This window comes from Heteronotia binoei, chromosome 2 (assembly GCF_032191835.1).
Source record: "Heteronotia binoei isolate CCM8104 ecotype False Entrance Well chromosome 2, APGP_CSIRO_Hbin_v1, whole genome shotgun sequence".
NCBI classification, from domain to species: Eukaryota; Metazoa; Chordata; class Lepidosauria; order Squamata; family Gekkonidae; genus Heteronotia; species Heteronotia binoei.
In genome coordinates, this window is record NC_083224.1 from 179,553,560 (window position 1) to 179,579,279 (window position 25,720).

Sequence of the window (25,720 nt, forward strand, 5' to 3'; positions counted from 1 at the left end):
CAGCAAAGTTCTTGAGGACTTCAAGATATGGACCATCATCTTTCCTGTTGCCATCCCTCATCTTATACTGGGTGTCGGCCTCCACTGACAGGAATTCTTTGCCAGAGGGACATGATATGTGTCTGTGTGCTTCCCCTTCTTATGACAGACCAATGAACAATTTTGTAGCAGAAGTTAATTGATTTTAATTTTTTAAAACCTACACAGGGGTCTGAATGGCCTTTGTTTTTAAAGGCCCTGGTCAAAGTACTCTTAAACTATGGGGTTTTTTTTTCATCTGCTCTGAATTCAAGTTTCTATAAATAACACTCAGTGGTGGCTTCTGTCTGTACTGTGGAAGATATGAACCCCACTGAGGAGAATATTTCCTTCATATGTTCTCTTGGTTTGGTGCTGAATCTGATCTGTGAAGGACGCCATCATCTCTAGAGGACTTGTTTTTTGGAAGAAGGAGCAGAAATTTATAATGGACTCATTTAGGAAGGGTTTACCTAGCAACTTCAGGACCGCAATATGTTTGTTCAGACCTAAACTTTTCTTCTGACTCTGAAGAGTAACTGCTTCTGCAGTTTGGGGTTATTTAAGGAGAACTGTTTACACCTATAAAACATGGTGAGCTAATCTTACTCCTGTCCTGGGTGAATGGCCAGGTAGGCATTATAAGTTCATGTAACTCATCATACTGCTTTGTTAGGGTGTCAATCAAATATATATTGTTGTTATTGTTACTACCACTAGTACCAACCTCCTGCAGGAAGATGACCTGTTCCCAAATGATGAAAGCCTTGTGAAAGCCTCAGAAGTCAATGAGAGTTGCCAGAAACACTTTCTTGAGGATTTTCCCTGGTGGGGACTGATCTGTCTCTCGTTCTGCCTGCTGCCTTTAGTACTGGTTCAGATCTGCTACCTCTGACAGTCATTTCAGCCTGGCTCATGGTAGGGTTGCCTGAGAGATGCTGATGTGTCTGGAGGCGGGATGTTGGAGAGACTTCTTGGATTGATTTTTGCTTCATTGATCACCTTGTTTGGGACAGTGACATTTTCCACTGAGCCCCATTTATAAACCGGTTTCTAAATCTGTATGTCTGTTCTCACATAATCCTTTTTGCTCACTTGGGGGCTGTTGGTTCTGTGGTGTTACAATTTGTTCATTCCTGCTTTTTCCAATATGTTCTGAGCAGGTGATCTGGGTTATTTGATTTAATGGGTGGCACGCATGAAGAAATTTCGGGGGAGATCTGACCTTCTGATTCCTTAGAGATTTAGGGTTAGACATACCATGTTCACTCTGTGGCCTACTAAATGGGGCTGAGAGGAAGAGCTAATGGCATGTTTTGTGAGATCTGGGCTATTGTGAAATATTTCTGTTCTGACAACTGGATAATGGACTGTTTATGCTGAGAGACGGGTCTTTTGTCATAGTCACAGTCATACACATTAAAGTAACAACAAGCCATGGTTTGTCTTGATAGGAACAAGCCCAGGGGAAGTCTTGAGCTTATGTGTTCCCTCCATTCATCCATATCATTCAGCTAAGACACTAACTGCTCCTGTGCCAAAGCATACTTCTTCAGTTTGCATGAGTATCAAGCTGTGGTTTGTTCTACGTTCACAAAACCAAGATTCTGAACTGTGTTTTTGGTTTAGGATCCTGGTTTCGTGGACCCATAGTTTGAGATTCAGACTAAAGGGGCAAACTGTGGTTGGCCTGAACGCAGAAGTGCTCAGTTTCCTAGCTGTGCATGAGGGAAGAATGGAGAGATGGAAAGAAGAGGGCAGGGCATGAACCCCAGGGTTCCTCAGGCCGTTTCCTGTAACGACCAACTATGATGTGCCATCATCTGTGAATCTTACAAATATCTGCTTTTGTTGCATCCAAAGGCAAAGAATGGTACAGAGAAAGTGAGAGATGAGGGAGAAGGAAGTGAGAAAGAGAGCGCGAGCGAGGGGGAGCAGCTGCCAACTGGGCAGTTGTGTCTGTTGTCTGTTGGCTGCTGCTACCCACTCGTTACAATTAAAATGAAGTGTCCGTCAGCGGCTATCTTCGCTGTGTGGCCCATATGTTTCTGAGCTGATACTGTCCGGATTATTCTGTTCGGAAAAACGATAACGGCTGTTTATAACCTTGGCAAAGACTGAGGCCTAATCAGGCTGGAGCACATTTTCACAGACTGCCTGATAACAGGCTGTTAGCAGCCTTATCACCAGGGAGAGATAGGCCAAAATAAGCAAGATCTGTGCGCTCAGGAGCCCAGCCTCGAAGCGCACGCTCTGGCCCCGGCCTTTCTTTCAAGATGCCTTTTCCCTGGCTGATTTGGGAGAGAATTGACGGCACACAGGGGAGGATTAATCAACAAAGGGGGGATGATGTATGTCTGGGTGTTTCATTCAGATGTGGCTTAAATAGAAAGAGAAAGCGAGAGAATGGCAGGACCAGAATCAAAGGGGAGAAACCCCCATGAGATTTCCTTGGTCTGCCTTCTTTCCAAAGCTGGAGGCAATGCTGTACTGTTCAATCTGAGGTTCTGGAAGGCAAGTTCCCACCCTTCTGGGCCTAACACACTCGGTCATTGGTTTCCTCAGTTTTGCTTCCCTAAACTGAACACCAAAAGCACCTTGTGCTAATCTGCCAAACATGCAGAATGCTTTCTGCAAAATAGGTTTCTGAAATATATTCCGTTTGGATAATTAATTCCACTTGCATGTTGTAATAAAACACTTTTTTTTCTATCTTAAAGTTGTGAGATCTCTCCCTGAGTAGTTTCAGGACAATGTGGGAATATCCTTTCTTTTCCTCTTTCCTCTCCTTTCCTTTTGAGGGAAGTCATAAGGAAGGGGGTGTGGGGAAGGAAGGACCCTGACCAAGTGAAGTTCTTTGAGCCATTTTATAATATGATGAACCGCTTTGTTCATGAGCTAGAGAATGTGTCCTTTCTTCGGTTACAAATGTAGTTATTTAGAAGAGAGGTGTCTATGTTGGCCAAAAAGAAGTACCCCTTCATCCACCCATGGTTCCATGGGACCAAAAGACCTGAACAAATACTCTGCATAACTTTAATTACTCACCATACACTGCTGATCCAACAAATGCATTTCTGAGAACCATGTTGTATTCACTCTGTTTCAGAATATAATAGATCCCATTTTTGGGGGGGTGGGATGTACTATCTTCTCTATTCCCCCCCCCATACTGTAGCAAATGACATGGTGGGGGGCTTGATAGGTAGCAGCAGGTGGTACTAATGGTGTTTTGGGATTCCTCAGGAAGCAGTTCAGACACTGAAAACCTTTCTCTGGTGATACTGCCACCAGAGAACACAATGCACAACCTCGGCTATTCAGAGGTACACCTGCAGCTTCCTGGAACTGACAACTCCCATGAACAATGAAAGGGGGGGGGGGGAGTGTGAAAATTGCCACTGGAAACCTGCAGCTGTGTCCATAGACCTCCCAGCTGCCACGTTCCATTCAGCGGAGCGCATCATACAGAGATCAGTGCATGGTCTTCCAGAAATATTCCCTTTAGAAGCAGCATGCCTGGAACTCGAGCGCGTTTGTGGATTTCAGCTGTATCCAGAGGAGAGCTGTAACAGCGTCAGTTAAGCAACTTCTCAGGAGTGGAGGATGTCAGTCTGGACGCTCACCACTCTGGCCTTCTGTTTGGTTTTCTTTCCCATGTGACCACAAGAGGTCTGGTGCCATGGAAAAGCTCCAGGTTTCCCTATGCAGGCCTTCCCTGTTCCACGTCTGAGTAGCAGGCAGGTGTTCAAATAAATAATGCAGCTAAAAATACCTTCTGGCTGCAACTGGGAGTTCTTCTCAGCAGTGCTGGAGTGGCGAGGATGCCTCATCCTGCTTCATGGGCAGGTGTGTATGTGTGTGTGCACGCGCACGCATTAGAAAGGTAGAGCAAACACACTCCAGGCGCAATGCCTCCTGGGCCTGTCTCTGAAAGAGGAAACCAGACCAGTGTTTATTCCAACCGCCCTTACTTGAAAAAGAGCCATCACTTCTGTGCATGCTGTGTACAGTTAGACCTGCAGTTTGCATGGCTGTTTTTAAAGGCAGTGATGTGCCAGAGTCTTTGCACTCAGTCCATCCCTGGGTACCTGGAGATTCAGCCTCTCTGCTTGCATCCTACAGTCCTCCAGTGCCTAGGCTGCACCCTTGTGACTTTACCTTATAGGAAATTCTCTTGCACATGCCCAGTGGGAAATGAACAGGATCCCGTTCATTTCAGGGAGGCAGGATGTTGTCTTTGTTTTGCAGAATGCTGTCATTTTCTTGGGAGGAAAGGCAGCATGGATTAGCCTGATCTGGTCTGATCTTGGAAGGTATGCAGGGTCGGTACTTGGAAGGAAGACTCTGGAGAGGAAGACAATGGCCAACTACCAAGTTTGCCTTGAAAGCCCCTTGTTGGGGTCACCATTAAGTCAGCTGGGGCTTTATTCACAGTCATTTTCTCTCCAGTTCAAGTGTGCTTGCCTCTTCCCACTGCTGTAGAATGTCAACCTGCCAAGATTAATTCTTCCCCATTCCCCACTTCTGCCCAGTGATTGGGTGGGCTATGAACCCCCTTTTTTGCTGCATTTTAGAAGTAGTTGTTATTGCACAAACTTGGGTAGAATTGATTAGCTGCCTAATTATTCTCTCACTGTGCATAATCAAATCTGGACTCTTAGCCATCTCCTTCCTTCCTTCCTTCCTTCCTTCCTTCCTTCCTTCCTTCCTTCCTTCCTTCCTTCCTTCCTTCCTTCCTTCCTTCCTTCCTTCCTTCCTTCCCTCCTTCCCTCCTTCCTTTCGAATTGTGTGCCATTGATGCTGGTTTAGAAGCAATGATATCGATTGGAAAATCTGGGTAAGACATTTTGAGAGAACGCAGCAACCTGTGGTTCCCTAGGTACTTCTCTGCGGACAGCAGGGTTCTATTGGATTCATTTCCATGAAAAGTAAATTAATCCAATAAAAACCCGTCTGTATGATGGATTTGTGTCAAAATGTGGATACCGAAAAAGTGCAGTATAGTCAGTACACCATATCCACTTACAGTCATTGGGAAGCCACTGAGTTCATGAATGTGGCCTGGAGAATATTAAAATGCAAGCATCACCGGCTCATGGAATTGTTGTCTGGAGATGTGTTCAGAGATGAAGCGTTCATAGACGATTCCAGTTCTCTGTGCATGGCTTATAACGATCTTTGTGGCCCACCGCCGGCCTCAGCAACCTGAGAGTAATGCGGGTGCTGCAAGAAGGGGGGTGGGGGAGCTGACTCTTTCCATTTCATCCAACCAGGAGAATGAACATCCCCAAGGTAGGCTTCTGCTGTCTCTCAGTGACCTTTTCGTAAAGCATTATGATCAAACTGAACATTTCCAGTTGTACCATTAATGTGTTCCCTTTGGGGAAGTGCGTCCTGTTATTTATTATCATTACTGCTATTATTATTGCATATTTCTGAGACACCCTTTGAGCCGAATGCAAAGTGACCACTCCAAGATTCTGCTCCGGGGTATCTCTTGGCAAAGGGAATGGAGGCTGGATGCAGTTCAGCTCTGCGTGAGTCACGCTGACCTCGTCCGGGACTTGCTAAAGGGAGCATGAGGGTTTACCTTTTCTCCTCAGATCCTGCTCTTGTCAAAGCTTCTTAGGGTACCCCAACTCTAGCTTCATCTATATCCAGCTGCCTTTTGTTCCTTCCCCTTGTCATATCACTTTTGATCTTCCAGTCTGGGGTGGTAACCAATGTTCCCTCTAAGCTGTGGAATCTTGTGAGCAAAAATTCTACTTCTACAATTTTAATGCCAGTAGCTCACATACTGGCATTAAAATTGCGAGCTGCTGCATAAATTAGTTTTCTCAGTGGCTGTGCTTCCTGTGCAGGCTGAGCTAAGACAAAAATGTGTGAGCCAGAGGTTAAAAAACTGTGAACTAGCTCATGTGAACTCAGCTTAGAAGAAGAAGACCGTAGATTTATACCCCACCCTTCTCTCTGAATCAGAGTGGCCTACAGTCTCCGTTATCTTCTTCCCCCACAGCAGACACTGTGTGAGGTAGGTGGGGCTGAGAGAGCTTTCTCAGAAGCTGCCCTTTTAAGGACAACTCTGGAGACAGTTATGGCTGACCCAAGTCCATTCCAGCAGCTGCAAGTGGAGGAGTGGGGAATCAAACCTGGTTCTCCCAGAGAAGAGTCCACACACTTAACCACTACACCAAACAGGCTCTTTGAGAGAACACTGGTAGTAACTAAAGCCCAGTGGCCTCTGAGAAGGTAAGCTTCTGTCTGAGTTACGATACTTCTGATAGCCGAGCTTCTTCATGTGTCTCCATACAAAAGCATTACCTGACATGGCAAGAAAAACCATTACCTTCCCCTTTGATGTGTTCATGCCACTGTGATTTTTACCATTGTGGTACATGCTCTGGTAAACATCTAGCTTAGATTACTGCAATGCACTCTACATGGGGCTGCCCTTGAAGTGCAGTCCAGAAACTACAGTTGGTACAGAATGCTGGAGTATAGCTTATCATTCCACTCTTGTTCCACTTTCATGGCTCCCAGTTTGTTTCCAGGCTTGAAGTTGGAATCAAGCTGGAAACTTTTAAAGCTGTATACGTCTAAGGGCCAGCAGACCTTAAGAAACACCTAGTGTCGGGGTGACAAACTCATTTGGACCGGGCATTACAAGCCGTGGCTGACTGGCTCAGGCTGAGCGGGCTGAAGTTGAATCCGGCGAAGACTGAGGTCCTTTGCGTGGGCCGCGGCGGACCGGGAGGGGAGATTACCCTACCGGCTTTTGACGGTGCGCCACTGGTACCAGTGCGCAAAGTCAAGAGCCTGGGAGTGCTACTGGAATCCTCTCTATCAATGGAGGCCCAGATAGCCGCCACTGCTAGATCCGCCTTCTTCCATCTCAAGAGGGCGAGGCAGCTGGCTCCCTTCTTGGAGCGCAGCGACCTAGCAACTGTGATCCACGCAACGGTCACTTCGAGACTAGACTACTGCAATGCCCTCTACATGGGGCTGCCCTTATACCGAACACGGAGGCTTCAGGTAGTCCAGAACGCGGCGGCCAGGCTGCTGGAGGGACTACCACGGTGGGAACCTGCGCGGCCTGGGCTGCGGGATCTGCATTGGCTGCCGGTTGTGTACCGTGTTCGCTATAAAGTGCTGGTTATTACCTTTAAAGCCCTATATGGCCGAGGACCTGCCTACCTAAGGGACCGCCTCTCCCCATATGTGCCCCAGAGAGCACTGAGATCTAGCTCTCAGAACTTACTAACAATCCCTGGGCCAAGAGATGCTAGGTTGAAGGCTACTAGGGAGCAGGCCTTCTCGGTGATGGCCCCTCGTTGGTGGAACCACCTTCCAGAGATGGTGCGAGCCCTGCGGGACCTGAACCAATTCCGCAGGGCTTGCAAAACATTTCTTTTCCAGCTTGCCTTCAAGATGGAACCCGATTAATCTGACGTATGCACATCTAGCCATCTTATGGATATTATGATCACAGTATTTTAGCACCCATTTTATATATTTTATCTATTTAAATTAATTTATTATACAACTGATATATTAAAATTGTTTACATTGTTTTATATGAATCATGGGATTTCCATGTCTGTTAGCCGCCCTGAGCCCGCTTCGGCGGGGGAGGGCGGGATATAAAAATAAAGTTATTATTATTATTATTATTATTATTATTTGTTATGAGGGCCAAATCTGACATAAATGAGATCTTGTCAGGCCGGGCCATGTTGGACTGGGGCATGTGTGAATCTATTTAAGATTAGGTAGCAGACACGTAAACTTTTTAAAGACACAAACAACCACAATTAAAGGTTTTTTTTAAAAAAACCAAAACAAAACCCTTAAAACAGGGGTGGCCAACGGTAGCTCTCCAGATGTTTTTGCCTACAACTCCCATCAGCCCCAGCCAGCATGGCCAATGGCTGGGGCAGATGGGAGTTGTAGGCAAAAAAAAATCTGAAGAGCTACCGTTGGTCACCCCTGCCTTAAAACATACTTTAAACATTAGCAATCATTGGTCTTAAAAGATACTTTCTTATTTCTTCCATGGCATCCAGGGAACTGAGCAAAGGAAGCTCTGACTCTTTCTTTCCTTTCCAGGGGTTGAGGAGGGAGAGGAGCCTCAGCCATTAGAAGGAAGTGAGGATTGGCTTAGTAGCTCTGCTGTGCAATTGAGAGAGCCTGGCAAAGCAAGCTCAGCTTCTCCCCCCCTCTCCAAGGGAGGAGACTCAGCCAATGGTTTTGCTGTATAGTTCCTGTGCAAGTCTTGCAAAGAAAGCTGTGATGCAGAAGGAAGCAAGAGACAGGGAGAAGGAAGCAGATGACATCCAGTCACTTGGGGCCTGATAAGAACCCTCCGAGGGCCTGATTTGGCCCTCCGGCTGCATGTTTGACACCCCTGCCCTAGTCTGATATGAACCCACCTGACCACTCCTGTCATCTTCAGAGGACCTAGATGTAGTTTCCGCACCATCTGAGGCTAGATGGGTGGAAACCCAGGAAAGGTCTTCTCAGTTATGGCACCCCAATTCTTGATCTCCTTCCCCAGGGAGGTTCAGCTGTCTTCATCTCCACGTTTTATTTTGTTTTGTTTGGCGTTCATTCACTAATTTTAATGGGCCTTCCCTCTCCGTAAGTTTTTGCATTTTACTTCATTGTTTTAAATATTGTATGTATATTTGTTTGTATGTTACATCGGGATTGTTTGCTGTCTTGTGGACCTTAAGTTGTGTAGAAAGGTGGCCTACAAATATTTTAGATAAAGAAAATGTCCCTGGCGTGTTCTTGTTCAATGAGAAGGGACTTTTGTCAGCCACTAAGCAACTGCACAAATAATCAAAAGTGGGGTTTTCATCTGGAGGTATTTTTTTTTGTATGGCTGGACAGTGGGGACACTCCCTCCGGGCCCATAGCCATGGTGAGACATCTCATTGCCATGCCTCCACCTTTCCAGATATGCCCCATACGTTTCATTCAGGAAAACCCAGTGAGCCCTTGACTCTTGGTTGGAGAGGCGTGGGGGAAGTCTTCTTCCTGCTTCTGCAGTTTACTTTTGCTTCAGAAGCAGGAAGAAAATCCAGCCAGCCTGCTCCTCTCTGACAGTCAGAGAGATGGGAAAGCTGGGGGGTCTCCCTCCCTCCCTCCCTCCCTCCCTCCCTCCCTCCCTCCCTCCCTCCCTCCCTCCCTTCCTTCCTCCCTTCCTTCCTTCCTTCCTTCCTTCCTTCCTTCCTTCCTTCCTTCCTTCCTTCCTTCCTTCCTTCCTTCCTTCCTTCCTTCCTTCCTTCCTTCCTCCCTCCCTCCCTCCCTCCCTCCCTCCCTCCCTCCTTCCTTCCTTCCTTCCTTCCTTCCTTCCTTCCTTCCTTCCTTCCTTCCTTCCTTCCTTCCTTCCTTCCTTCCTTCCTTCCTTCCTTCCTTCCTTCCTTCCTTCCTTCCTTCCTTCCTTCCTTCCTTCCTTCTCTCTCATTTCTGCCCCCTCTGTCTGCTCCACTGTCCCCTGGATTTCCCAGTGCCCCCATCACTTAAAATTTTCTTGCTATGTCCCTGCTCCCTCCACTCCACTTGCAGACTGAAATAATGGTTGCCTAGACAGGTTTAGTTCCTTAGTGAGAACTCAGCCTGAAATCCTGGCATTGGATAAGGAATCCAGGAAAGAACAAGGAAGTCTTGGAGGCAATTTGTTGGCTGCCTCTGCGTCTTATTGGTTGGGGTGTCCATCTGGATATCACAGATGGGCTGTTCTTCATTGGCTGTGTCCATCATAGGAAAGGGGTTGCTGCTGCCAGTCTACCAATCCAATCTAGAAAGTAGGTTCAGAAGTTCTTCTAGCACATTAACTTTTCCTACACAGAGATAACACAGAGAAAGAAAATATCCATCACACTTCAGATGCTTTGGATAGAACAGAGACCAAAGTTGCAGAGTTTAAATTCCAAAATGTGCATGTTAAAAGAGGATCTTTTACCATCTGTCTAAGCGCTGGCACACACAAAAAAAAATCAGAAGTGCTTTGTCTGTTTTTTGGACAGGTCCGAAAAAGTAAATGAAACACATTTTAAGCCAATTTTTTGAGGCTCTGGGGAAACTGCGGTCTTAGTCTACAAGAGAAACTCCTTAGTCTACCAGGTCTTAGTCTTAGTCTACCAGGAAACTCCTGAACCATGGGTTCCCTAGTTTGGTGTAGTGGTTAAGAGTGGTAGACTCTGATCTAGGAGAACCGAGTTTGATTCCCCACTCTTCCACATGCAGCTGCTGGGTGACCTTGGGCCAGCCACAATTCTCTCAGAGCTGTTCTCTCAAGCACAGTTCTCTCTCAGCCCCACCTACCTCACAGGGTGTCTGTTGTGGGGGGAAGAAGGGGAGGAGATTGTAAACCTCTCTGAGTTAAGGGTGGGGTATAAATCCAGTGTTTTCTCTAAGTATCTTGGGACAACTCCCCAGCCTAATTTCGGTAGGGACTCCTATGAGACTGTGCTGCCAGTCCCATAAACTGGAAAGAGAACTGAGTCCAGAAATATTAAATCAGTCCTGGAAGCCCTGCCATGGGTCCTTGCAGGGGTGCAATTCTAGCAGGAGCTCCTTTGCATATTAGGCCACACACCCCTGATGTATCCAATCCTCCAAGAGCCTTGTAAGCTCTTGGAGGATTGGCTACATCAGGGGTGTGTGGCCTAATATGCAAAGGAGCTCCTGCTAGAATTGCACCCGTGAACCGTCCTTGATTTATTCGTTGTGCTAATATTGAAGGAGATGAAGGGGGGTGAGGGATGGGGAAGCAACCTGTAGACTTTTCCGTCAACCTCAGCTGAAGTGCCAGCCTTTTGTCTTATGAAGTGACTGTCCACTCAGATCTGCTCTGAGCATTATATCTGGAGTGCGTGTCTGCTTAAAAGCCCTTCTGGCACAGCTGACATTTTGCTCGCAAGGACTTGAAACGATGTATATTTATGAGGAGCCGGGCGGCTCGCTGGGGATTTGCTGGACTCGGACCTGTGACCTCCTGAGACACTGAGCCAGGGCCACGGCGGGCTTATGGGTAGCCACGGCTCCTCATTGAAGTGTTCCAGCCATTGTTGTTTTGCTCCTGTCAGCGAGGAGAGGGGAAGCGGCCTGTTTCCCAGGGCTTTCCAAGAAAGATGCCATTGAGAACAACTAATTCTGCTACTGGTGCGGCTCTTATAACCCACTCCCTTGGAGTTTCTGCTTTCCTCTCAGTCTTTTTTGCCACTATCTATGGAGAAGACTACATTTGGCTCCTTGTCCTGTGATTCCATGGGCCGAAAGGGCAGGGCCTTTTTGTATCAGGAACTCCTTTGCATATTAGGCTACACACACACCCCAGTGTAGCCATCCTGCAAGAGCTTACAATGGGGGTGTCAAACATGCGGCCTGGCGGCCAAATCAGGCCCTCGGAGGGCTCCTATCAGCTCCCCAAGCAACTGACTGTCATCTGCTTCCTCCTCCTTTTCTCTTGCTTCCGTCTGCATAACAGCTTGCCTTGCAAGGCTTACTCAATTGCCAGGAGCTACAGAGCAAAGTCTCTATTTTCTCCATTGGCTGAGGCTCCTCCCTTGGGGAGGAAGGGGGGGAGGGAGAGCTTGCTTTACTAAGCACTCTCAGTCGCGCAGCAGAGCTACTGAGCCAAGTCTCTCATCCTTCTATTGGCTGACGCTCCTCCCCCTCCTGGCCCCCTGGGGAAGGAAGGAAAGAGCCCAAGCTGCCTTTGCCCAGTTCACTGGGTCCCATGGAAGAGATACAAAGAAAGCACCTTTAAGACCAATGAATGCTAATGTTTTAAGCATGTTTTATTTTAAGGGGTTTTTAAAAAAAAAAAAACTTGAATTGTGTTTGTCTGTATTCTTTATAAAGTTTATATCTCTGCTAGCTAAACTTAAACTGGTACACGCACAGCCTGGCCCAACATGGCCCAGCCCAACAAGGTCTCATTTATGTCAGTCCAGCTTTCATAACAAATAAGTTCGACACCCCTGGCTTACAGGGCTCTTCTTACAGAGTCTACTGTAAATTCTTGGAGGACTGGCTACATCAGGGGTGTGTGGCCCGACATACAAAGGAATTCCTGCTACAAAAAAAAAAAAAAAGCCCTTCCAAAAGGAGCTCATTTGCCAATAACACCATGGATATTTTAATTTAATCTAGACCCCTCTTTTCTCTCCATAGCAGCTTATCACATCATTCTCTCATCTTCCGCCTTATCAGTGGCAACCCTGTGAGGTAGATGAAGCTAAGGGAGTGTGACAGGCGCACAGTTACCCAGAGAGCTCCCTTGGCAACCTGAGGATTCAAACCTGAGTCTCCTAGATCAGGGATGGCCAAACTTGCTTAACATAAGAACCGCATAGAATAAACATCAGATATTTTAGAGCCACAAGGCATGAATAAATATTACAGACACACACGTCTTTATCAAAACTATCAATACGTTATTTGCCCAGAAAGACAAAATATACACACATGTGCCGTATAAATCACTGACCACCATTTGCATCATCATGCGTCGCTTTTTGCCTTGACACTAAGGTTAGTAAATGCAGCTCCAACAAGAGCTATGAAACTAACTGGGAACCCTGCCCTGCTCTCTTTAATTCCACTCTCCTTCCAGTGGCTCCCTTGGCTCTTATGCTCTTTTCCCCCACTCTAGGTCTCTGGGCGACCTCTGTGGTGGAGGAGAAGAGCTTGCAAGTCTGCCTATTTCCCCTACTTTCCCACTTCGTACCCAGCAGGAAAGGTTACCTATCTGTGGGTCATCGCTCAGAGGCTGTCTGAGGTCCTGATGCTAAGCACAGTTACTTAAGAATAAGCCTGCAGTAGGTTTCTGCTTGAGCTCTGGGAACTGCACAGTGCCGGATTAAACCCTGTGGAGGACCATAGGCAGTTGAAATCTCAGGAAGGGGAGGGGCCTCGCAAATTATCTCCTAATATCTCCTGCAGGCACCTTCTCAAAAGTCCCTTTGACAAAGCTTCGGGGGAGAGGCAAACCAGTCAGGGGCCCCTAAAGGCATGGGGGCTCATAGGCCAGTGCCTACTCAGCCTATTTGTTAATCCGGCCCTAGAGCTGCACAACGTGTTAAAGAGCTGCATGTGTCTCCTGAGCCACAGTTTGGCCATCCCTCTCCTTGATCCTAGTCTTGATATGCTGGCCGCTAGGCCGCACTGATTGTCCAGAGAATGAATAGGAGGGTGAACTTCTAGCTGATCCAGGTCTGGTCAAGGGTGATTGTCACAGAGAAGCCTTTGCGTGTGGAACAAAAGCGCTACCCTCCAAAATACTGGAGCCACCTTCAGGCAACATGTGTACATTTTCCATGACCCAACACGCATGCATGAAGCTGCCTCATTCTGAGTCAGACTATTGTCCCATCAAGGCCAGTATTGTCTACTTGGACCATCAGCAGCTCTCCAGAATCTCAGGTGGAGATCTCCTACGCCCAGGGCTTTTTTTGTAGCAGGAACTCCTTTGCCTATTAGGCCACACCTTCTGATGTAGCCAGTCCTCCAAGAGCTTACAGTGCTCTTAGTACAGGGCCTACTGTAAGCTCCAGGAGGACTGGCTACATCAGGAGTGGGCGGGTGGCCTAATAGGCAAAGGAGTTCCTGCTAAAAAAAGCCCTACCTGCGGCCTAACCCTTTTAACTGGAGATGCTGGCAATTGAACCTGGGACCTTTTGCATGTTTAAACCCATCTGTGCTAGTGGCCATCACTGCATCCACCAATTGAGAATTCCACAGTTGAGTTACTCATTGAGTGAAGAAGCGTTTGCACATAGTAGTGTGACAATTCAAAGAAACTGCCATTACAACCACTTTCGGGTTGTAAGGCTGGCCACTGTCAGGAGTGATCATGGCTCAGGAGTGGCTTATTTGCTTCACATGCAAGAAGGGTCCCAGGGTCAGTCCCTAGTGTCACCAGTTTAAAAGTATCAGGTAGAAGATGAAATGGCAGGCAGGGCATTTGGGGCAGTGGCAGATAGGAGGTGGTGAAAATGTTGCCCTCTGTGGACAGAAGTCTTTCCTGCAGAAATGCTTCGAAGGATCCAGCAGAACCCGGGACCTTTTGCACATAGACCATGGAGCTGCAGCCCTTAACAGAAGACGTACTTGAAAAAAAATCTGGCAACCCACTTTTGACTGGATTTGAACTAATGCAGCCAATTTCGAAATGTGAAAGAGGAAAAGGAAGGCCAGCTGATTGAGAAAAGAAAAATAACCTGATGGCTTGCTCCCCCTGCACAGCTGTGAAGAAACTGGATGCTTCTTTTCTCTTTAGCTGGGAGAGAGAGCCATGGCTAAGTTAGTAACTATTGACGGTCTGCTTTTGCAGTAATGCACTTTCAGTCACTCCTTCGATTCTTTCTTTTGTTTCCTGGAAGCCTTTTTTTTTATCTCCCTGTACTGATTACCTTCCTTCAGATTTGCTGACAATCCTAAAGCAACTATTACTCCATAACCACGGCCTTCAGTTCCACGTGGGTCGCATGAGACAGCTGTGCATCGGTTTGGCAATAATCCCAATCACCTTGAGTGGACTGGGGCAGGACCCGAGCGGAGAGGAGCCTCCAGTTATGCGGGCTGCAGAGATCAGATGGCAGGGCAGAAACTGCTCTGATGGCTGAAATTATACCGGCTGGATGTGCACCAAGAGTCCCATTCTAGGAGCTGAGAGCAATCGAAATGTTATTTAAATCTCATCCCTCCATCAAATGCATTTGGGGCACTTTATGTAAAGTTAAATAATTTAAAATGCTGAAGTGTAAAAGGAGAGGGGGAGTGTCAGGCAGTAAAGGGAAAATATGTAAATAAACAAGGAGTAAATGGTTATTGGATCCTTTTTCTGAAAAACAGATGTGTCAGGTGATTTTTGAAAGGTGAACTGGATGTTGAGTTCCGTATGGTCAGATGTTAAATGTCTTTGGTAGATTCAGGTGGGTTGCAGTGTTGTTCTAAAGCTGTAGAACAAAGTTAAAGTCCATTGGCACCTTTAAGACCACCAAAGTTGAATAAAACTTTGTTGATCTTAAAGATGCCGCTGGACTCCATATCTGGTGTTGGCGGCATTGCATCAGATAAGTGGCACTGTTTCAAACCTCTTACAATGGTATATTAGAATCAGAGCCCTTCTTGATCAGACCAGTGGTCTTATCTAGCAACCTGTTTCCTACAGTGGCCAACCAGTTTCCCTGGAGAGCCAAGAAACAGAGCACTGATGCCAAGACCGTTCCCTGCCGTTGCCTCCTGGCATTGGTTTGCTGCCTCTGGATGTGGATGTCCTTTTTTGCTGTGTTGGCCAGCAGCCACTGAAGGCCCTCTGCTCTGTAAATCTGTCTAATCCTCGTTTAAGACCATCTACGCTGGTGACCATCACTGCACCTGCTGACTGAGAATTCCACAGCTGAGTTAGTCATTGAGTGAAGAAGTGTTTCCACATAGTAGTGCGACAATCCAGTTCAAAGAAACTGCTGTGACAACCACTTTCGAGTTGTAAGGCTGGCCACTGTCGGGAGAGATCGTGGCTCAGGCGTGGCTTATTTGCTTCACGTGCAAGAAGGGTCCCAGGGTCAGTCCCTAGTGTCACCAATTTAAAAGTATCAGGTAGAAGATGAAATGGCAGGCAGGGCATTGGGGGCTGTGGCAGGTAGGAGGATGTGAGAGAGTTGCCCTCTGCGGACAGAAGTCTTTCCTGCAGAAATGCTTCAAAGAATCCGGCAGAAGTCATGGAAGGGAGGCAGAAATTTGTGTACAGGAGAGGAGGGACTATTTTCTGAATATTATTTAGAACAGGGCTTTTTTTGTAGCAGGAATTCCTGTGCATATTAAGTCACACCCCTGTCATGTAGCCAATCATTCAAGAGCTTACGGGGCTCTTATTACAGGGCCTTCTGTAAGCTCTTGGAGGATTGGCTGCGTCAGGGGTGTGTGGCCTAATTTGCAAAGGAGTTCCTGCTACAAAAAAAAGCCCTGGTTTAGAAACTGGACATGTTATGGCTGAATTGGCCTGATGTATTAATAAAGTCAAGAGCGCTTGGCCAGGTTTTTGGCCTACATGAGGAGGCTTTTTTATGCTTCCTGAGAATATAGGCATGTTTCAAAATGTGTTTCCTGCCCAGCTCCGAGACTTTTCTGCAAAGCAAGCAAGCATGGCGCATTCCAATAAAATATTTCCATGTTTTCATGTAACCGATGGGTATCGTTCCGGCAGCCATCCCGTGGTGGCACCAACTTGTGTGCAATTGTCTCTGCGTTACAGCAGAGAGTAGGAGAGGAAGGAAAGAATCCAGACAGACCAAAATGGCTTACGCACGCATGCAAACTTTTTTTGCTCCAAGGTTCACTAGAGAGCTGTCCTCTGTCTCAGCCCTGCTTGCCTGTCAGAGGTTATATATCTCTGCTGTGCTCACGCTCATCCTCTGTAACCATTTTCTGCTACGGAATCTTCTGGCTGCTCGCTGAAGCCTTAATCCCTAATGCAACGATCAATGGGTGTGCGCCTTTCCCACTCGGATGTTCATTTTTTAATCCCCACTGCCTCCCTCAATGTCATCTCTTTCCATTTTTCTTTTTATAGAATTTCAGGTCTGCTGTACCCGCTGATTACTTAGAGGACATCTCCCTTAGTTAATTCCATCGATTTTCAAATCCCGCCAGGTTTGGGGGTTCTTAGATTTCTCGAAGCTGCTTAAAGAGAATGTCTAAATTCTGACATCCCCCCCCCCCCCCCATCTATAAATTATATGTCCAGGGAATCTCTGGGAGGCAGCGCTTTCGAGAGTCCATTATTGGCAAAGAGGGCTTGATTTTGTGTCCTTGCTAGTTGCAAGGATGCTTGGTGGCTGGGACAGACTAGGTGATGTGGAGAGAGCTCCCCTCCCTCCCAATCCGTATTGGTTAAGGAGCAACAGAGATGTAAGAGGAGTACGCTGTCCCTTCCCTCCCTCCTTGTTAACTCTATCATTTCATCAGCCATTACTTCACTTTTAGCTCCTCCACATTTAGCTCCTCCACGCCTGCACTCATTAATCCTCATTTGATGCGAACTTGATCTGCACCTCTCCTGTGCCTGCCATCTATACAGGGTATGCCCCCTGGGTTGTCACGCCAAAAGACACCCTCTGCTGAAGGAGGGGTGTTGCCTCTCATTCTAACACAGGGCAGTGAGTGCCTCCTGGGAAGATCATTTCTGGAGTTGAACATCCTATTTGATAGAATACCCATATGCAGGGCTATTTTATTTTTTTTTAGCAGGAAAGCGTAGGAGTGCAGTTCCGGCCAGCTTGGTGTCATGGGTGTGTGGCCTAATATGCAAATGAGTTCCCACTGGGCTTTTTAATACAAAAAAACCTGTTGTGTGAAACAATGGTGATGTCAGGGTGTGTGGCCTAAAATGCAAATAAGATTCTGCTGGGCTTTTTCTACAAAAAACAAAACAAAACCCTGTGTGAAACAATGGATGCTAAGACCATTGAACGCCATCTTAAATCTGCATCGAAATTAGCACCAAATTATTTTAAACTGTTCAATGCTTTTAATGTAAATGTTTTTATTGCAAGTTATGTGTTGTGAGCCTCCCTGAGCCTGCTTCGGCAGGAAGGGTGGGATATAAATCCAATTAAAAAAAATGGTGCCATCAGGGGTGTGTGACCTAATTTGCAAATGAGTTCCTGCTGGGCATTTTCTGCAGAGAAGTCTAGTGTGAAACAATAGTGACATCAGGGGGCGTGGCCTAATATGCAGATGAGTTCCTGCTGGACTTTTTCTACAAAAAAGCCCTGCCAATATGGGATACAGAGAGCCTGGACTGAGGAGGAAAAAAGGGGGTGAAATCTCCTCCCTTCAGTGGATCTGTGCTTGCAGAAGAGTGAGGAGAAACAACTCCCATCTCCTCTCCACCCCCAGACCTGTGCGGGTATTAAGATATTCTTTTATGCAGGTGCCATAACTTTAGGAATGATCTCTCTAGGAATTGGAGGGGGCTGGGGAAGCCGTGGGGGGGGGGACTACGTTTTGTGCGTGAATAGCTGGAGACAGTCAGTTGTCTACTGGGAATGCTTTATCTGGTTAACGTTAAGCCAGGGCAGCAGATGAGCTCAAGGCCTCACTTTTCCAAACCAAGCAACCACGCCTGGAGAAGACCGAGAAGCCCAAAGTGGGCTAATCTCCGCCAAACGCCTTCTATTCACTGAACGGGCCTGGCAAGGGACCTAGAGGCACAACTGGGGGATGAACGCTGTTGCTATGCGCAGCGAACTTAATTTTATTATTACTCTCCCCTATTTAATGTCTGTCTCCTAGGCAGCTGGTGATGTTTTAATGAAGCTGGAATTGTATAGTCTGTAGCCCTGGATAAATGCGAAGCTGCCGAGTCAGAATCAAATTAATAATTCATGAAATTAAAGTGTATAATTAATTCGAGCGGTGCAGATGAGGAGAGAGGGTTTCGAGCCTTCAGCCTGAAAGGAGTTTATGTTAGGTGCTGAGGGAGGGAAAGGCGAGCGTGTATTAATATCAGGTGCTGCCGCAGCAGTGGCAGCAAGTTTGAGCTGCCATGTAAGCACTTACCCTCTTGCTCCCCCCACTTCTTCGGCTGCATGTCTTTGAGCCTTGGAGGTTCTGTGTTTATGTGGGATCGGGGGTGGAATTCTAGCAGAAGCTCCTTTGCATATTAGGCCACACGCCCCTGATGTAGCCAATTCTTCAAGAGCTTACAAGGCTCTTTTTTATAAGCTCTTGGAGGATTGGCTACATCAGGGGGATGGGGCCTAATATGCAAAGCAGCTCCTGCTAGAATTCCACCACTGTGCGGGATGATTCTAGGCTAGAAACTTGGACCAACTGAACCTTCTTCTCAGGCCTCATTTTGGGCAGGAGCTCACAGGAACGGAGCTTCGGAACTTCTAAATTTTATTGTGCTCTTTCTTATCCCCCCTCCCCCCAAAAAATACTTGCTTCTGGGCTCCATTGTTTAAGCTTCCTGTGAGAATTTTGCTGAACACTAAGATTTGAGAAACTTTCTAATACTTTCCTCCACAAAAAATGGGGAAATAACCAAAACATATAAAGCAGACTAATGGAAATCTTCCTCATGCCACTGTGGCCACATAGGAGAAAGTAAGTGAAAAAGTATGATGGGAGTTAGGTTTTATTATGACAATTATAATTCAAGCAGCATTTTAAGGTAGATGCTGAGCTGATATAATTTAGTACACCTTCTGGTGATGCCAGGGGTGTGTGGCATATGCAAATGAGTTTTGCTAATGAGCTCCTCTTTTTCTATGAAATGACCCCTGCTTCTTCCCAAAACAGAGCACAAAACCACACATCTTGGGCTCTCTTTCTCTTTTCAGCAAGAAAGATCTGAAGTAGATATGCTTTGAAAGGACTGGTAAAGTCGACTCTTAATTTATAGAGATAATTTGCATTATAAATTAACAATGCAAATTATAGAGATAATTTATATTAATTGTATAGAGATAACTGTTGGAATGCAACAATGGTAGGCGTCTGCCTTCTTGTAAAGAATTGGTCTGACACAGGATCATTATGGAAGGTAAGAGCCATTGAGGTGACCAACCCCAAACCTCATTAATTTCAATGGGAAATCTACAATGCATACATGGACATTTAACAGGGCTGCCTTATATACCCAGTCATACCACTAGTCTACCAAGATCTGTATTGTCTACTCTGACTGGCAGCAGCTTTCCAGAACAGTTCGTTCACATAACCTGGTCCTTTTAGCAGGAGATGCCGCAGAGTGAACCTGGGACCTTCTGCATGCAAAGCAGATGCTCTTCTGCATCTTCTTCTTGAAGCCATGCTAACATAGGATGTTTTGGTAGCTGTGTCATCAAGGACATATCCTGGGACCTTCTACATGCAAAGTCTGGAACAGGGGTGGCCAAACTTGCTTAATGTAAGAATGACAAGGAAGGAAGGAAGCGGAGGAAGGGAGAGGTAGAAATAAAGCAACTTTAAATGCATTCTCCAACTGCCAATTGGCTTAGCTTGGAGAAGTGATTTGAAGAGACAAATGCCTTCTCCAAGTGGCCGATGGGATGGTGGGGGCTTCAAGAGCTACACCATATATGTGAAAGAGCCACAGTTTGGGCAGCCCTGGTCTGGAAGTTCCCAAAGAGCCTAGCTAGCTTCTTTCTTGGGGTGTGATACTTGGCATCTCCTTTTCAGAAAAGGCAGTTGGAAATTTTAACTTCAACATGCAACGTGTAAATTTGCCTGCTGTCTTTTATCAGCCTGGTTTTGCAGCTCCTTTTGTAGCTCCTTTAGATAGCACAGATCGTTTTCTCCCCCTAGTCAGACCCGGAATAAGGGAACTGTTATTTTAAAAGGCAAACAGGTACTTCTCGAGGCTGTGCTCTATTATTAGATGCATGCTCAGTTCCAGCCGCAAAGTGGGGCACAAGGAGTGAAATTAGGTCATGTGACTATTAAATAGGGTACAGGCAGAGGAAGGCTTGCAATTGCTTGAGCTGCACAGGTGTGTGCCGGCTTCTTTTTTGCCAGCCCTGATGATGGATGCAGCATCTTGTGTCCAGGGCTGGCAGTTACCTTGCTTTTGAGAAGGAAACTGCTGGGTCTTCTTTGAACCACCCTTAGCTGATAGGGATCAGTTGGAAATGAGGCTTAAGAGCATTCTTTTCTCAGTACTTTCAGTCGTACACTGTAACTGTTACTGCCCTGTATTTTCAGAACTGATGGAAATGGAAAAATGGGACAGAAATGGACTTTTAACAGTTTTATTAATTTAATTGTGTTTTATCCTCACCTTTAGCAAATCTATCCCCTGAACTCAGGGAACAGAGATAAAAGCTTCTTTCCTGATGTGTTCTAATATATGGAGTTTATTTATTTATTGTTTACTGGCATGCATTTGCTTTTAATTTTGGAAGGCAGAAAGCCAGGTTGTTGTTTTTTTTAAAGTTATAATCTATTGAAAGCCTGCATTGGATCATCTTCACATGAAAAAAAAAAGGTTTCAAGCAGCTATGCTCATCCATGCAAAGCTAAACACAAGTTTAAAAGAATCTATGTCCAACCTTTTATTAGGCCCAACCAAAATGACTCAAAATCTTGTGCAATTTTCAAACTCTCAAGAACTTTTCTTCTGGCTGGACATTACAAAATATAAAAAGTAATAGAGGGAGTGAGTAGTTCCCTCCCAGATGATGATCTTTCAGCCTGTTCTTACTCATATTCTGTGTAAATTTCTAAGCAAGTTTACAGATTAAAATTGATGCTGGTGTCAGGGTGCAGCACTAACGTTTTTGGGAAGAAGTAAACAGTGGAGTTACCTCACTGTAAACACAAAAGTTGGCAATAGTTCCAACGTCTCTCAGACTCTAAGACATGGCTTCCTAATCTTTTTGAGTTTGTGGACGCCTTGGAATTCTGACACAAGGCGGTGGCCACAGTCATAAAATGGCTGTTGCGTGAGGCAGAGCCAGCCACAAAATGGCTGCTGCAGGAGACGGAGCTTAACTGCACAGAGAAAGCCCAGTTCAAGGGAGAAAAGGGGTAATTAAAAAAAAATACCCTAAAAAAGACAAGTGGGAGAGAATAAAAGCCAACACTGGTAGCAGCAGCTGCTGAAATAATATTCTGATCTGCTCAGCCAGAAGCCCTGGTGGGTAAGCATTCCACTTGGCCTTACCCACTTTCTATAAACACTTATGGGCACAGGAAAGGTGTCAGCAGGTGCCCACAAGTTGGGGACCACAGTTCTGCTGTTGTCTGCATGAATTGTTTAAGCTTGTTACAAGATGCTTGATAATGAACACCAGGCATGCACGGTGGTCTAAAAATGGGCCTCTGTGTATATCAACAGGGGTGCAATTTTAGCAGGCGCTCCTATGCATGTTAGGCCACATACCCCTGATGTAGCCAATCCTACAAGAGCTTCAATCCTCCAAGAGCTTACAAAAAAGAGCCTTGTAAGGAAGGATTGGCTACATCAGGGGTGTGCGGCCTAACATGCAAAGGAGCTCCTGTTAGAATTCCATCCCTGTATATCAGCATATTGTCCCTTTTACTACAATGTCTCTTTCACCCTTCCTACAACGGTGCCATTCTGGAGAGATTTTGTTATTTCTATGGTTTTTTAAAAAGCGACTGGAGAGTAGCAGAAATCCAAGTTGCAAATTAGTCATTGTTTGTTCTTGATGTTCTTCATTCCCAGTTCCCTAGCCCAAGTTCTCATTCTTTTCCTTTTGCTGGTCAGTTCTGCAGTAACAGAATTAGTGGAGAACTTGTTTAAGATTACAAATATTTGATTCTTTTAAGTGAAGAACCATCAAACGTTGCCTTTGGGGTGATAAGACCAGACTGGTGTCCCAGTTGCCTGTGTGGAGAGACAGATTATGCTGATTATATGGGGGCGGGGGGGGGGAGAGAATTATGGGAAGGAGATGAAAACCTGAGGCAAATACACCACTGTTCTCTAACTGGAACTGTGCACACATATTTCTTCTGGAAGGCAGATGGATTTTTTCTTGCCAGAAGAGCTTAAGTGTTTGTGGTGTTCTTCCACCTGCACTTGTGTGAGAAGCCAGAGATTTTTTCAAGGTAGGAAAGAATCAGGCTACTAGAATTTGTCTTCAATAACCTCATGTTTAGTAATCTCTCATGCATCATATGTCTGCAATGCAAACAATGTGCACATCTCTAGCTGCGGGCTATAATATTCTAGAGAAAGGAATTGAGACATCAGTCTCTCTGGGCCAAACTTTGTTAGTTTGTCTACGATTGGATCTCCCAGTAAGTAGTTTAAAAAAGCAGCTGCCTGATAAAGGGTGGGGTCACCGTGCTGAGAAAGGCAGAGGAGCCTTGTGAGGTTGGGTTTTTTTTTTTAGCAAAATGGAGGGGGTGGGCAAGGGGAGCTAAACTTTGTTTCTGTCACCTCTTGGCCGCCTTGCGTTATTGTATGTGTGTGTGTGTGTTGCCATTAAGTCATGGCTGATATGGTGATCTCATAGAGCTTTCAAGGCAAGAAATGTTCAGAGGTTGTTTGCTATTGCCTGCCTCCACATCATGACCCTAGTATTCCTTGGAGGTCTCCTATCCAAATACTAGCCAGAGTCAACCATGCATAGCTTCCAAAATCTGACAAGATCAGGTTAGTTTGGACTATCCAGGTCAAGGTTCCGTGCCTTATTGCTCTTAGTTAATTTCAGCATTTTGCTCCCATGTCATCTACCAAGGAGGAAAAAAAATGCTTCAAACATCTGAGTAAGGTATAATGTTTAGATGTTTTAATGCCTGATGTTCACCACCTTCGGGATGTTATTCGGATTGAAATATGGCATATTAACGTTCTAAATAAAAAGTAAGAGGTGGCAGGATTTTGTTTCCCTTGCTTTGGTTTTGTTGGAATATTGAAGGAAAACCTATCCGTATTACAATCACAAAATCCAAGTTATATAAAAAATCACTATAATGTTTTTACCAATTAGAATTTGCAAATCAGCTTTTTAAAAGTCTAATTAGTCTTTTTAGCATAGTAATTGCTTCCAGAAGGTATTTTTAGTTGCTATCCAAAGCACACTTTTCTGGAAGAGCGTCCTCTTGAAATCCCATCACCTTGCCTTGGATTGGGATGTGAACCTTGGAGTTCTAATGAAAATTGAACTTCTCTACACCTTTGTATATGTCTTTAAGATGCTCCTTAGCTAGTGGCTTTGATTCAGTCTAGTAAGCCAAGAATTTCTGAAGTTTGCTAAGAAATAAAGGATCTTCCAGAATTTTTGGAGAAGGCTGAGCATCTTCCATATGTATTTTGGGAGGACCACATTGATGTGCCCCCCAAAATTCCTGAAAAAAAATCACAATTAACTATTCAAACATTCTATGCCAACACAATCATTTCTGTCCACCCTGATGACAGTTTCCCTTTTCTCGGTGAGTGATGTTTGTGGATCTTTTGGGGAGGGAGGGTCTGCACAAACTATTGTGATTTCAGGGCAATTTTCTTTGCTCTTTAAAGGCTTGGGCCAGAGGTCTGTGGTATGAATGTTATTTAAAAGGGTTACTGAGAAAAGCAAACACAAACATCATGCAAATGAGACCGCCGCAACAGGTAGACTTAATCAGAAGCTGTCAGATGAATTCAGCATCTCTCCCGATTGTCGCCTGTGCTAGCCTCCCTTTCGGAAGCCCTCATCTGCTCCAGATGTGGTTTAATTTACTGCGACTTGGCTAATTACTGTAATTAAGGATTAATTACTGTTAATTACTTTCACATAAACTCAACGCCAGTCAAAGAGCGGAGCCTTATGAAGCCTGCCACACAAGCGAACACTAGTGCGCCAGGCTGGGTGGGCCTGGCAGGTCTCTCTTTATCCGCCTGGTCGGCTACAGCACACCACCGCCAGCCTGCCGTTACCTCAGTTTTTTGCGTAGGGCTGGGGGGGGGGGGGCGGAAGGCAGATAGAGAGCGCTTCAACTCTCCTACCTCAGCTTTTGAATACAGGATCCCCTACCACACATGCGGGCATGAGCAGTGTGGTGGCAGGAATGAACAGCCATGGCAGGAATCCAGAAGGCATGAGCAGTGGCAGGTTTTTAGAGCCCTGTCCCCAATTTATTCTCCCCCACCCCAGCTTTAAAGCACAAATAGAAACACATATTGACTGGGAGCTGCAGGGTCTTAATCATAGTGCCAGGGAAATGAGGGGAAAAACACATGTATTTGTGCCTTGGACTAGCAATTTCACAAGTTACATAGCAACAAGCTCACGCCGTGGCTGAGTAAGGCCACAGCGAACTCTGAGGTAACAGGACTACTGTGGCACCTTAAAGGCTTACAAAATGTTACTCCCGCATCAACTTTGGCTGACTAGAATTGCAGCAAAGCCTGACAAAGGGAGTTTTGACTCTTGAAAGCTTACATCCTGAACATCTTGTTGGTCTCTCAGGCACGGCTGGAATTAGCTTCAGCAAAGCCTGGTACTCTGATGAACATACCTCTGTGATATGCATATTCAAAAACTTGCATGACACGTTTGTATGTTACATTTTTAGGTGTATGTTTGAAGGGTTTTTTAAACATACAACTAAAATTGTACTCTGCTAAGAGGCCTAAACTTGGTGGTAAAGCATCCTGCAACGCTTCTGAACGCTGTTAACAAATAAACAGTTTCTTTGGTTCTGGCCTTATTTATTTATTCCCTGTCCTCTCTCTTGTTTCCACATTTTCTTTTTCATGATGGGAGATTTTTTTCTTTCAGTCTGTGCCTCATAGTGGAACGATAGCGCACTGTAAACAGTGACATGGGTGCGGCTGCCTACAAATGTTGACTTTCGGATTGCCTTATTCGTCACTTCAGTCTTCAGTGTTTTCCTAATGTAACCAAGGAAAGCATATAAGGAGTGGGCAGTAGTTGTGAGAAGAACCATGAAACAGATCTTCAGATTAATATCCCACCTTGCCATCGATGCCCCCGATATTGATGTTGCTGGATGAGTGTGTCACTAGAGAGCATGCCTGGGCCTAGACCTGATTTCTGCTTTCCTTACCAAGACCTTAATCCCTCACTTGGTGGTGTTTGAATTCCATTTTGAGCAAAAAAAATGCTCTTCAGTACAGGAGGGGTTGGTCTTTGACTTGAACCAAGAATAATATACCTCAGGGTAAATGTGTGAGATACCACGCAAATCCTTTCCTGTTACT

At 45.7% G+C, this 25,720-nt stretch overlaps 1 protein-coding gene across 6 annotated transcripts in view; it reads left to right on the top strand.

Moving 5' to 3' along the window:
• PBX1 (PBX homeobox 1) overlaps positions 1-25,720 on the top strand; it is a 696,336-nt gene that overhangs the window by 150,401 nt on the left and 520,215 nt on the right. The window lies entirely within an intron of this gene.